Source organism: Charadrius vociferus, unplaced genomic scaffold (genome assembly GCF_000708025.1).
Source record: "Charadrius vociferus isolate BGI_N301 unplaced genomic scaffold, ASM70802v2 scaffold363, whole genome shotgun sequence".
Lineage (NCBI taxonomy): Eukaryota > Metazoa > Chordata > Aves > Charadriiformes > Charadriidae > Charadrius > Charadrius vociferus.
Genome location: NW_009647942.1, coordinates 67293 through 81715, shown reverse-complemented (window position 1 = coordinate 81715; position 14423 = coordinate 67293).

The following is a 14423-nucleotide window of genomic DNA, read 5'->3' as shown; positions in this document are numbered from 1 at the left end:
CTGCTGAACTTCTCATATGATTCTATCTCAAGACAAAACTAAGTTGTCTCAATTTTGTTGTGTATACGAGAGTGTGTGTTTAGTGTTTTCTATATACATATATATATACACATATACATAAATCTATACAAACATATATCATAGAATCATAGAATCACAGAACGGTTTGGTTGGGAAGGGACCTTGAAGATCATCAGGTTCCAACCCCCCTGCCATAGGCAGGAGCACCTCCCTCTAGACCAGGTTGCTCAAAGCGCCATCCAGCCTGGCCTTGAACCCCTCCAGGGATGGGGCCTCAACAACCTCTCTGGGCAACCTGTTCCAGTGCCTTACCATCCTCACAGTGAACAATTTCCTCCTAATGTTTAAGCTAACCCTGCCCTCTTTCAGTTTGAAGCCATTCCCCCTCATCCTATCACTACATGCCCTAGTAAAAAGTCCTTCCCCAGCTCTCCTGCAGGTCCCCTTTAAGTACTGGAAGGCTGCAATAAGATCTCCCTTCTCTTCTCCAGGCTGAACAGCCCTAACTCTGTCAACTTGTCCTTGGAGGAGAAGTGCTCCAGCCCTCGGATCATCTTTGTGGCCCCCTCTGGACCTGCTCCGACAGGTACATTACTATTTTTTTTTAAGCAGGAAGTATTATATTTTCCAGAAGTCCTGAAGCTGGACCAAAATAGTGTCCTTTAAAATTTATCAGGGTCACTTGTCCTGTCTCTTGAAGGTCCAGATTGCTACGGAATAAATTCCATCCTATCATATCAATGAACTGAGAGTCACTCTTATTAGAAGTGTTGCTCTTAGGAAGACTGCAGATATGTCTAGCACTTGCTATTACTGATCTATTACATCTATGCTGAGGATTCTTTCAAAGATGTCCATATCTTCCCATATAGCTTGAGGTAAATTTGTAGCTCCCCAGCATGCACAAGGAAGAATTGGTGAGACCAAACTTGGCCCCAGTAAGGACCCCATCCTGAAATGTTTTGGCTGAGCCTGCCTGGGAAATGCAAGTGCAGCCAGCCCTAAGAAGAAACCTTCCTGATGGCCCAGAAGGTTAGTGGGGGCATGACCTGGCATCCTAGAAGATAAAAAAGGGCAGAATCCAGGAGCTGCTGGGGACATTTCTTCTGTTGTCCACACTGATGGAGCTGTAGGGTGCACCTGCTGCAGCAATCTCAATTCCCCATGGACATTTGGATCCACTTGCAGAGTAGCCAAGACCCAGATAAGTTTGTGTGTGTGTGTGTCTCTGAATGAGTTTCCCCCTGAGTTCTGCACCTTTCTTCCTTCTGCTTTGATCAGCTGCTTTCAACAAAAATAAATTTAAGGAAACTTTTGTTGAACTATTTACTTCTCTGGGTAACTGATGCTACTGTCCTTGCAGGAGTGCCCTCTCTGATGCAGTTTCCAAAGACATACATCTTAGAAACTTTGTCAGCCTTTTGTGTGGCTAAGGTTGCCCATAGTGCATGAATGATTAAACTATCCAAGGGGGAGAGGAGCACTGTACATGTACAAGGAAGATAATATTTTTGTGTGGTACATATGATCACCTAAGATGTCTTGCTGAATGCATTGTTTTCTGTTAGACTGGAAAGACCCTAGATCATTCCCTGTCTTTACATCTCACAATTTGCGTGGCATGCAGAAGAAGTCAGCCTCTTTAATGAATTACGTGGCTTTCCTGTAACTGGCAGGAAAAGAGTTCATTGCCAAGGGCTGCTTCAGCTCCATGAAGCCTGCTCCAAAACCCCAACAGTGTACAATGGTCGTGGTAGGTTGACCCTGGCTGAATGCCAGGTGTTCGCCAAAGCTGCTCTATCACTCCCCTCCTCAGCTGGACAGGGGAGAGAAAATACAATGAAAGGCTCATGGCTCGAGAAAAGGACAGGGACATCACTCTCCTATTACCTTCACAGGCAAAACAGACTCGACTTGGGGAAATATTAATTTAATGTATTGCAAATCAAATCAGAGTATGGCAATGAGAAATAAAACCAATTCTTACAACACTTTCCCCCACCCCTCCCTTCTTCATGGGCTCAACATCACTCCCAAATTCTCTGTGTCCTCTCCACCCAGCAGCACAGGGTGACAGGGAATGAGAGTTGTGGTCAGTCCATCACAAGTTTCTGCCACTCCTTCCTCCTCAGGGGGAGGACTCCTCACATTCTTCCCCTGCTCCAGCGTGGGGTCACTCCCACAGGAGACAGTCCTCCATGAACTTCTCCAACATGGGTGCTCCCCACAGGCTGCAGTTCTTCACTAACTTCTCCAGCATGGGTCCTTTCCTCAGGGTCCTTTCCCTCAGGAACAGACAGCTCCAGCGTGGCTCCTGCATGAGGTCACAAGTCTGCCAGCAGACCTGCTCCAGCATGGGGTCCTCTCTCCATGAGTCCACAGGTCCTGCCAGGAGCTTGTTCCAGCATGAGCTCTCCATGGGATCACCACGTCCTTTAAGCACATCCACCTGCTCCAGTGTGGGGTCCTCCATGGGGTGCAGGTGGATATCAGCTCTACCATCAGCCTCCACAGGCTGTAGGGGGACAGCTTGCCTCACCATGGTCTTCACCACAGGCTGCAGGGGAACCTCTGCTTCGGCACCTGGAGCACCTCCTCCCCCTCCTTCACTGACATTGGTGTCTGCAGAGTTGTTGCTTTCTGTTATCGGGTCTGGCTGAGATGGAGTTAATTTTCCCCATAGCAGCCCTCATCTGCTGTGCTTTGTATTGGTAGCTAGAAAGGTGTTGGTAACACACCAGTGTTTTGGCTACTGTTGAGCAGTGCTCACACAGCATCGAAGTTGTCTCTCCAACATTGTCCCTCACCAGTAGGCTGGGGGTGGGCAAGATTTTGGGAGGGGACATAACCAGGACAGCTGACCCAAACTGAACAAAGGGGTATTCTATATTATACGACATCTGTTCAGCAAGAAAAGATAAAAGAAAGGAGGAGGGGGTGGGCATTTGTTATAACAACATTTGTCTTCCGGAGCAACCACTACATGTACTGAAGCCCTAATTCCCAGGAAGTGGCTGGACATCACCTGCTGATAGGAAGTAGAGAATAAACCGTTTGTTTTCCCTTGCTTCTGCACGTGACCTTGCTTTTATTTTATTAAACTGACTTTATCTTTACCCATTATTTTTTTTCCATCTTATTTTCTCCCCCTCCACACCCCTATCCTGCTGAGGAGTGGAGTGACAGAGCAGCTTTGTGGGCACCTGGTGTCGAGCCAAGGTCAACCCACCACATTCTCACATACTTTCACTCCTCTCTCCGGCTGTCAGTGTTCAGGGTTTTTTTCCCCTTTCTTCAATATTTTATCACAGAGGCACTACCACTGTCCCTGATTGGCTTGGCCTTAGCCAGCAACAGGTCTGTCTTGGAGCTAGTTGCGTTGGCTCTGTCGGACATAGGGGAAGCTTCTAACAGCTTCTCACAGAAGTCACCCCTGTAGCCCCACTTCTACTGAAACTGTGGCAGTACAACAAAATAAACAGCCTGTCCAGAAACAAGGCCAGTCTAAGTGCAAAGCTTTCTACTATGGTGGTCTTCGTGCCTGTGGCTTCTCATCCCTGCCCATCTACCATGGTTCACTGCTCTATCAGTTGCACTGACACAGTCATTTGTGCAGCTACAGTGTAAAGCTGATCCTTGAAAAGCTCCAGTTAATAAATTGTCTTAGAAATATAAAAAGGTAAGCATTTAATGAATTCCACATGTGGTGCTGTAGTGCAGTGAATATGACCTTTTGCCATCCTAGCTGAGCCATGGGCTCTGCCCTGACCTGCGAGCACAGATGTCAGGGCTGGTTTGGGCTCACCTGGGCCGGAGATGGACTGAGCTGGTTTTGGCACCTGCCTCAGGGCCAAGTGCCTGTTGCCTCCCCTGCCTGAGCCTGAGCTCTGCCAGTGCCTCCATGGGAAGGGGCTGGCAAACCCAAGGGGTCGCTGCCTAACAGACAAAAGCTCTTGTGGGGCTGAGCCTGGGGAGGCTGCGGGACCATGCTCACACTCAGCTGGGAGCAGCCAGAGGGCAGCAGCCTGGGGCAAGGAAACATACAAAAATAAACTCAAAGATATCCAAGACTGGGGAGAAAAGGACTCTATTGTCCATGTTATACTCCTCTCTACAAAGACCTTGGAACATTGAGGGCTTATTGTAACAACTTACCACCACTGCCTGAGAAAGACTGACACAGTTGACCATAGATCCAGATGGGTATCAGAAGGGAGAGTACAATTGCCAATAACATTATTAGAGAAGGAAAACAACCACATAAAGATAGAAACAAAACAACTGAATCCTTCTCACTGAAGAGAAAGAAGTGTGCTGAATGTCAGCATGTCTGCTTAGTATAAGGGCCAGAAACTGACTTCTGACTGTAAATGACAGGGTCTGCAACTGTCTTGCAAAAAAGTCTGAAGGACCAAACAATCTTTGGGATCTAAAGGTTATCACAGTGCCTATTCAAATTAAGGTAGACACTTCTTCTAAGTCCGACTGTAAAAACACCCAAATATTCCCTGCCTCATAGAGCTATTCAGGTTTTGATCTTCTTTACTAGGAGCTGGAGGAACAGACTAAGATTAAACAAATTAAATTTTCATTTAAGTCTCAAGTATTAGTTTACAGAATTTTCCTACTTTATATTATGTCTGTCTGAGATTTTCTTGTGATGCTAATAATTTATTGAATCCATGAAAAATTTAGAGATGTCACCGAATCACATGAAATGCAATTAAACTTTGACACTAACCACTTTGATCAAGTAAGGTCAGAGACAATACTTGCGCCTATTAATGTTTTATGAAGCAAGCTTTTTGCCTTGATTTCTGAATAAGAGGGAGAAACTCAAAGGACATGATATGTCAACAGTGTCAAACAGAATTTTTAAAAATAATACACAAGTGAATCACTTGATGGCATGAGTCAAGCAAAAAGACATTCAGGTTCAAGTTGTTGTGACAATTGTGCTAGCAACGTTTTTTCTCTAGATATTGTCAATGTTTTATTTAAAAAAAAAATTTGAATTGCACTTTCATTTTTTAGTCCATCTTTGTTTTGTACAGCAATTCATTTATTTACTCTTGTAACGATAAAATAAATATTTTAAGAAAAGAACTATACAAACAAAAAATATAAATGCATGGATAACAATTACTTACAAATAAGATAGATTAAAGTAAACATCTAAAGCATTATTTTGAAGCATGGAATAGATATAGGAGAATTAATGTTTCTTTTTTCACACTGTATGATTCTTCTGAAGTTAAGTTAAAAGCCAAGTAGCAAGTGTTTCACTGGTAAATAGGAGCAGCCGAAATACAGTAAGCTAAGAAATGGTGGAATTAATGGCTTCACAGTTTGTTGTTTTATTTTTTTTTAATCCAACAGCCATTTTTTGTGCAGCATAATCAATAAATTTGTTAAAAATTTGAAGTCACACCAGTATGTTGTTACCCAGCATTAAAGAACTCACTCCCAAGCTGCTGTCTCCATCCTTTGAGGTTTGCTCCAACCTGACAGCAAAAGTAGACTAGCCACAGTAAGCATGGGTGGGTGGGTGCTCCTTTATTTTTGTGTTGTTTTCTTGCCACAACAAAAAACATTTTTTACAGTATTCCATACTGAAGACTATTGAACTTCTGTGAGAATACAGCAGCACTTGGAAGACCCCACTTTAGTGTACAGTAAATCACAATCCATCATAATAATCTCAAGCATATACAGTGGGAAATCTCTTGAGGAAACATCTTGTGAAGTTAGCACCATTTGTGTTATTAAAGAAAAAAAAAAAAATCATAGCCTAAGAAAAATGTTTTGTACAGTTTTCCCCAAATACAATGGAAGATAACAAAGACTTACTTCCAATTATGATGAAATTCTCTAGCACTTACTGAGAAACTTATTTGTAATATGTTTTTCAGTTTATATATTTTACAGCTTTTCATCATCCCTCTGTACTTCCATCATACATTCATGCAATATAATCTTTTTTTCTTTTTTTTTTTTTTTAAGGCAAACCTCCTAACTAATCCCCAGTCTCTCATCTATTGTTTTTCTGTTTAACTATTTATACACTCTGTTCTCGAGAGTCTCTGAAAGAAAAGGCAGTTGTGAATTTGCTGGAATTCAAAACACTAGTTTTACTCTTTCTAAGACAGCTGTTTTCTGCACAGCTAACTGATGATCAGCTTTTCGAATGGTAATAACACAACATAATATTTAAAGTCACATGTGCCACCTCTAACACTTTGTGTGGAAAACAGTTTAGTGAATCATTAACAAATGTTTATAAATCAGACAACACAATAAAAGGATATGGGGACAGCTGCTGGCATTTGGTAGAGCCAAGAGAGATACATTTCTGTGTCACTTGTTCGTCTTCGGTCACACATGCACGAATGGTAGATATAAAATCAAATAAACAAAATTGGTCAGTCTGTGAAGTTAGCACCTCTTTGTGATCAATGGTCAAGGGGAATTTTGAAAGATGCTTTTGAAATTACATTTTAATTGGTTGGTTAAGTATCTTATAATGGAAACTCAAGCAAATGTGCATTAACCAACACAGATTAAATACCATACTTCATCATCATACTTGTCCAATCTTTAATTATCTATTACTATACTTGCTATAAACAGGAGTACACAGAGCCAAGAGATCTGCCGTTCAAGACCATAACCTAACCAGCAGTTTACTCTCATTCCTATCTGCAAGGTTATGCTCATGTTGCAGTCTCTCAAACCCCAGCATAAATCTTAGCGACTGCACATGAAACACTCCACAGTGTTTAAAGGAAAATGTTCCTATTCATTATAAGGCACCGTGCACATTTTCTACATGGGGAATTATGTGCCATCTCTTTCAAGGACATCAAAGGAGCTAAGTGAAGCATAATAGTTTTTTGTATAAATAGTATGTATCAAAGCCTTGTTAATGCCAATCGCTGAAGTATTTCTAAGGATCACTTCCTTTGACACTGTTATCCAAGGAAAGATGCAATATGTCGCTTTTCTTAGTAGGAGAAACTTAAAGCATAAAGTTCAAATTTCTGGTCTTTCTCCTGTTATAGAAAAACAACAAATTCTGATCACAGAATGGCAAACACAACTGCATTTCAGGTTCAAGGTAGCATTACTGAATGAAAAATATTCGTGGGATATTCTCAAAACATAAAGTGCACTGAAAATCATTATTAAGAGATATCCTATCTTCAGAACAGTCTTTTTCTGGACACCCTTATCTCTGTTAATAGAGTGAGGTTGACAGTTTTCATAATCCCATTTAGTCCTCTTAAAGTTTGTGATTATAGAAATGCAATAAGCTAAATCCACAATGGAATGTCAGTGTTACTGAAGACACCCTGCCTCCTAGGGAACACAAGGCACCCAGTAAATTAAGTGTTGATTATTAGGTGCTACAAAATTGGAAACTTTACCTAAAAGTATTGTGCACAGTTTATTCAAGATTGCCCATATGGAAGGCCAAGTCTTTTGCTTTGTCACACAGACAGTTGGATACCTACTTTCTGTCAAAAATCATAGTGAACATTTGTAGAATATTTGTCCTGAACTTACATGCTCACGTCAGGCTCACATTCCTCATGATAGGGAAATGAGAAAGATTTTGTTGTAGACAGATGACTAAGCATGCACTTCTTGCAGCCAAACTTGTAGACAGATGACTAAGCATGCACTTGCAGCCAAATAATAAGCTAGATCCTTTATCCATGTTGACATTGTCAAAGCAGTGTTAAATTCACTGCAGGCAATATCCCAGTGTTAATGCACCTCCTTAGAAGTGAAGAATTTTTTTTTTCTTTTTCAAGACTTGGGGATTTTATACAGACAGCAGGAGTTCTAAGATCTAAGTGTTAAGAACAGTCAATTCCAAAAATTGCAGAAATTGTGGTCAGGGGAGAACACTCAGTCCAGTTCTCCCTCTGTTTCCCTGTGTACTTTTCCTAGTTACTTCCTAATTAAGCTGAAGGCACGAGCCCTACTGTCAGCCTTGGAGGCAGCCACGTAATGGGGAAAACTTAACTGTTGTCAGCGTGTCCCCACTCACACTGTAAATGGGCTGAGGTCAGAACAAATTTCAGTTTGTAGGTTATACTTGGGCTTTGATATGAGTTAACCTGCCTGCCAGTTGACCTGTCAGATGGATCAGGATATGAATAGGGATGCATTTTTTGGTGCCTATGAAACTTGTGAAATTACTGAAAGCTAAGTAAACATTCAGAGACATGGCTCTAAATTCTGGCTATGTGCATAGCAAGGTTAAAGTATATATACGTGAACAGGCAATTATACGCCTAGGTTCTAGCTCAGTCCTATGGCTTATTCAATCATTTTTATACACTCTACATTCAACAAAGTATTTTTAACACCAAGCACTTCTGGAGGTCTTTTTATCTTCAAAGTATCTTTCAAATTTTGAGTCTGATGATAGTCCTTATTTTGTGGACTTTTATATTTGATGATGCACCCATACAACGGAAAATCATTACTATCTATTATCTCCCTCAATTAGCATTTTGAGGGAATAATGAAGAATAACTACAGAAATGTCTACATTACAGTCAAAAAAGCTTTCTGACAGGGAAAGAAGGGAATACCTTCATTTCAAAGGGTGATCAGCTTGGTGACCAGCTGTCCTAAGAATGGAGGTTTTCCACTCTGTTCTTCAACTGAAAAAGAAGTCAGTATGTCCAGAAGTTAAATTCATCCAGCATGTAGGAAGATGTCAATTTTGTAGTTGGAGACAGCAAAGATAACAATGAATTAAACAAAACTTTAGAAAGATTTTATGTTGAGGGCTAAACTGAAATACAAGACTACCTGTATTTTATGGTGTTTCAATATAAGTAGGTGATGTTTTTCCCTCAAAACATGTTAAAGCTGACAGCAAAACTTCTCACTGTGAGGTAGCCCAGATATCAGTCAGAAACACCTAAAAACTGATGTAGGTATTTATCTATTGATTCTTCATGTCATTAAGGTAATACTTCTAGTCTTAAGAACAGTTTTCCCCTCCTAATCATTTTTGAAGGGTGTTGCTCTACAGTGTGAGAATCACAATCGAAAGGGTGTGGAGTACTTTCAGCTAGTATATACTCTTTTCTTTTTTTTTTTTTTTCTTCTAGAAAGTATACAAACAAAAAAACCTTTTGAATCAACAATACAGATATTTTTAAAGTACAGCAATTTAAAAAAAAATATTTTTGCATTCAAAATACTCATAAATATTATTTGAAAGTATTAAAAAATCTTGTCATTATGAAAAATATTCCCTTTATGTTAAATTTTATTAACAATTAATTTGATCATTACAGCCAAAATAAAATTAAAAAAAAAAATTAAAAAAACCCAAACAAACCTTAAAACACGATTTCACTCTGAATGGGGACTATTTTCCCCAGTACTGTTAATATGCCCTAGTTTACCTAACTCCAATAACTATTATATGAAACAAAATATCATTGACGAACTAAATTCCTGGTTTACCTACTACAGCTGGGATTACATTGATCTTCTTAGTGTGTCCCAATACCCTGAATCATTATCTAAACTCACCCATCATTTCTAAGGTTGCTATCTTGAGATCCAAGACTCTGTATGATGATCAAGAGACACAATTTATGGTGCTCAAAGAAAACATTTACTTTCCTTTATTTCTTTAAGACTGCTTCTTTCTATTTGTCAGTTTATAGTGTTTTAGACATGTTTTCTTCTTCATTTACAGCAAAATTTCAAGAACGAATGAACAGAAAGGCAGGTAAAAATACCCAAAATACAAAACCAAAACCCTTGGAAAACATTGCCAAGATTGGTTCAAATAGTTTTGCTCCTCTGGGAAAGAGAAAAATGGATTCAATTCATAGCCCACAGTCATTAAAATTCATTATGCTTCCTTTCCTATCTGGAAATGCATCAATTAATTAATTAACTATTCATAGAAGTACTTCTTTTCACCTCGCTTTCCATTCAAATTCTTTCTGTATTTGAATTCTTCCTCACGCTACATTTAAAATACTTTTTGCCTGTACATTAAATGGGAATATGAATTTACATGAATAAACAATCAAATAATTAAACAAATATGATCATGGTTATAGTTTATGTAAGAAGGAAAAAGGAGGGGAGGAGAAAGAGAGAACTGTGAGTTATAATTATATTGCCATGACTAAAATATGCTTAACTGTCATATCTGAATGTTATGAGGGCCTACAAGAATTATGCAAATACTCTGCCTTCTTGTGCAGTATTCAATAAATGGTTAAACAGAACCTCATAAAGTTCAAGAAGGCCAAGTACAAGGTTCTGCATGTGGGCTGGTGCAAATCCAAGTACAAATAGAGGTTGGGCGGAAAATGGATTGAGAGCAGCCCTGAGGACAAGGACTTGGGAGTGTTGGTGGACGAGAAGCTCAACATGAGCCGGCAGTGTGCACTTGCTGCCCAGAAAGCCAACAGCATCCTGGGCTGCACCAAAAGAAGTGCGGCCAGCAGGTTAAAGGAGTTGGTTCTGCCCCTCTACTCCGCTCTGGTGAGACCCCACCTGGAGTACTGCATCCAGCTGTGGGGCTCCCAACATAAGAAGGACATGGACCTCTTGGAGTGAGTCCTGAGGAGGGCCAAAAACATGATCAGAGGTCTGGACCACCTCTTTTATGAGGACAGGCTGAGCAAGCTGGGTTTTTTCAGCCTGGAGAAGAGAAGGCTCCGGGGAGACCTTATAGCAGCCTTCCAGTACTTAAAGGCGGCCTGCAGGAAAGATGGGGAGAGACTTTACCAGGGAGCGTAGCGATGCAACAAAGGGTAACACTTTTAAACTGGAAGAGGGTAGATTTAGATTAGATGTTAGGAAGAAGTTCTTTACTGTCAGGGTGGTGAGACACAGGAACAGGTTTTCCAGAGAACTTGTGGATGCCCCATTCTAGAGGTGTTCAAGGCCAGGCTGGATGGAGCTTTGAGCAACCTGATCTAGTGGGAGGTGTCCTGCCTATGGCAGGGGGGTTGGAACTAGATGATCTTTAAGGTCCCTCCCAACCTAAACCATTCTATGATTCTGTGATTCTGTGATTTTATGATTCTATGATTCTATGATGATTCTAGGATTCTATGGAATTACAGCACTGATGAAAAAAGGCAACTACATAATTGTCAGTAATGTATTCCCGTGTATAGCTTCATCTGGAAGTGATCATTTAAATGTGTTAAAATTTTGGGTCATTACAAGATCCACAAGTTTGAATGTAGGTTCTGTAAAAATAATTTCACACAAGTTTTCTTTTGTGATTTTAACAAAAATAAAGCTCTGGTTGATATGAAAAAACAAACAGGACATGTTTCTTTGATGTTTTATACCTTATTTTTCAGTGTGAAGGGTACGGATGGAAAAAGTTCCAAAAGTTTTAGCGCATTATTTTGTACATACATAAAAAAGAATTAGTCTTAAATTATAGTGAGGGTCTGGGACTTCTGCAGAGTGATTGAAATGGAAGTATTTCCATATGTAGAAGCTGGAATTCTTGTTATATCTTTTAATCAAATCTGTTGCTTCAAAAGGAAATGCTAGTATGCCAACTCTGTCAGTACACATGAAACCAACAAAACCAACCAAACAAAAAGAACCCATTGACGGTTTTAAATCTTGAGGACCAAACTATGCAATATATGATGTATGAAATATGTGTCCATGAGGACAGGAAGAGCAATGTAGATGCTTTACTTTTAGAAAAAGTCATCCTACAGTTTTACTGAAGTGACTGTTATGAAAATTTCAGAAATTATGTTGTCTGTATTCCACTAAGCTTGTTTTAAGGGATGAGGTTTGTCTTATAGGATAGGTAAACATTTGGTGATATTCCTTTTTACTCTAGAATTAATTGATAATTAAAGGGAGTGAGGAAAAGGACAAGATTTCAGCAATATAAGGTCATATGAAGACCTATTAATCAATTGAGACATTTGATTAAGAACTCTGGGGATAAAAGGTCACAAAGGATTAAATTAATTCAATGTATTTATTTAATTTTAAATGAGGTGTCAAACATACATGTGGGATGGAAGGGAATCTCACTATAAATTCATTGGTATGTATAGATAACTGTGATTTTCCTGTCAATGAAGAAAGATGGTTTTGGTTGGTTTGGTTTGGTTTTTTTTTTCCCCAATTTCAATTGAATCCATAAAGACCCACTGCTCATGCTGTTCTATTAAGGTTTTCTCTTTTCCTTTCTGTGCATATGAAGAAGAGATGCATGTTGGCCCAGGTGTTTAATGGAAACAGATCTACTCAACAGAACCCTCAATTAGCATCCTTATCTCACCTAAAAGCTTGAGCTGTTAATTATATAGAGTTGAACCATATATTCAGTACACATTTTATAGTCTTAAAAATATGAACCTATAAATCTCTTAAGATTATTCTAGTAATTATGTTCCCTGCTTATTAATACATAGATTTATACTGAGGGGGTGGGAAGGAGAGAAATCTGATTTAAGTTTATTCTTTCTTAGCGTTGATGATGAGTGCCAGAGGTATGCACACATACTAACTATGCAGCTCATTTTGATAAATACTTGAACAGATAAGTCTTTTTACTGTACTGATACTACATTGCCTATAGCAGGGTACATAAAGGTTACAAACTTATTTGGTGTGAGTTTCTATACTGCTGAAGGTATTTTTTTTATTGTATTTAAGTTATAGGATTATCATTTGTCATTGGTCTCTATTTTCTCTTTTAGTTGTAACTTCCCATGGAAATCAATGATGCCACTTAATGAAATGAAGAGCTCCTAGCTGGATGTTTTCTAGGCATTTGCAGAAAATTACATGTTTCTCACTGCATTTCAGTGTGAAACTTATGAGGCATAAAGTTTTCTTTATTTTTCCCCATGATTCCCCATCACATCTCAGTAGATAGCACTGTGTGCAGAATAGGTGAGTTATGCCCCAAAGTATATGGTTTATTTGCAGTTCGTGATAACGTAAATGATATTTTTTCTTTCTACAGTAATGTTTATTTACATTTCCCCTGTTGGTTTTTTTTTTTTCTTTTTTTTTTTTTTCATTTAGTTCCTTATTCCCTCACTGCTCACTTTTTCCAATTATTTGTATGCACTTTGGGTTTTTCAATTACCTCCATATTACCTATTTGGGGAGCATTGTTTTAAATGCGTATTTTAACAGCACAATTTGCTTTGACAGAATGATTTGTAGAGCTGCAGCAAGCCATTCACCAGAGATTTGAAATCTTGTGCACAAACTCCCTAATCTAGCAAGCTTTAATTCACAAACTTAGTGCTGTTCCTCCATTAAGGTAGTGATGAAATGCAAATCGGAAATGGTTCTGCAGAGATTCTAAGCTGCTAAAAAATTCAAAACTGCTGAAATCCTACAGTACTGTGACATTTACAACATCATTTTATCAGAGCCATCGTTTCCTTTTAATTGGGAGCAAGTAGAGGAGAGTAAGGGGAGTATTTAGGTGCACATTAGGATGATGGAAAAAGAATGAGGAAGTAAGCAGTGCCCTCAACAGCCTCGCTAGATTACTAAAGCACTTATTCACCCTCTGCTCTTTTAGATCATAGAATCATAGAATCGTAGAATGGTTTAGGTTGGAAGAGACCTTGAAGGTCATCGAGGTCCAATCCCCCTGCCAAAGGCAGGGACACCTCCCACCAGCCCAGGTTGCACAAGGCCATGTCCAGCCTGGCCTTGAACACCTCCAGGGATGGGGCCTCAACAGCCTCTGTGGGCAACCTGTTCCAGTGCCTTACCATCCTTAAAGTGAAAAACTTCTTCCTAATATTTAAACTAAACCTTCCCTCTTCCAGTTTATATCCATTCACCCTCGTCCTGTCACTACATGCCCTTGCAAAAAGTCCCTCCCCAGCTCTCCTGTAGGCCCCCTTTAGCTACTGGAAGGCTGCAAGAAGATCTCCCTGGAGCCTCCTCTTCTCCAGGCTGAACAGCCCCAAATCTTTCAGCCTCTCCTCGTAGAAGTGCTCCAGCCCTTGGATCATCCTTGTGGCCCTCCTCTGGACGCGCTCCAGCAGGTCCATGTCCTTCCTCTGTTGGGGACTCCAGAGCTGGATGCAGCACTCCAGGTGGGGTCTCACGAGAGTGGAGTAGAGGGGCAGAATCACCTCCCTCCTGACGTCCTTGTTTTCTATGTGCCTTAGCAGAGTTTCCAGGAGGATCTGCTCCATGATCTTGCCAAGCATAGAGGGGAGACTGACTGGCCTGTAGTTCCCTGGGTCTTCCTTATTTCCCCTTTTGAAAATAGGGGCTATGTTTCCCCTTTTCCAGTCAGCAGAAACCTCACCAGACCACCATGACTTCTCAAATATGATAGCTAGTGGCTTAGCAACTTCATCTGCCAGTTCCCTCAGGACCCA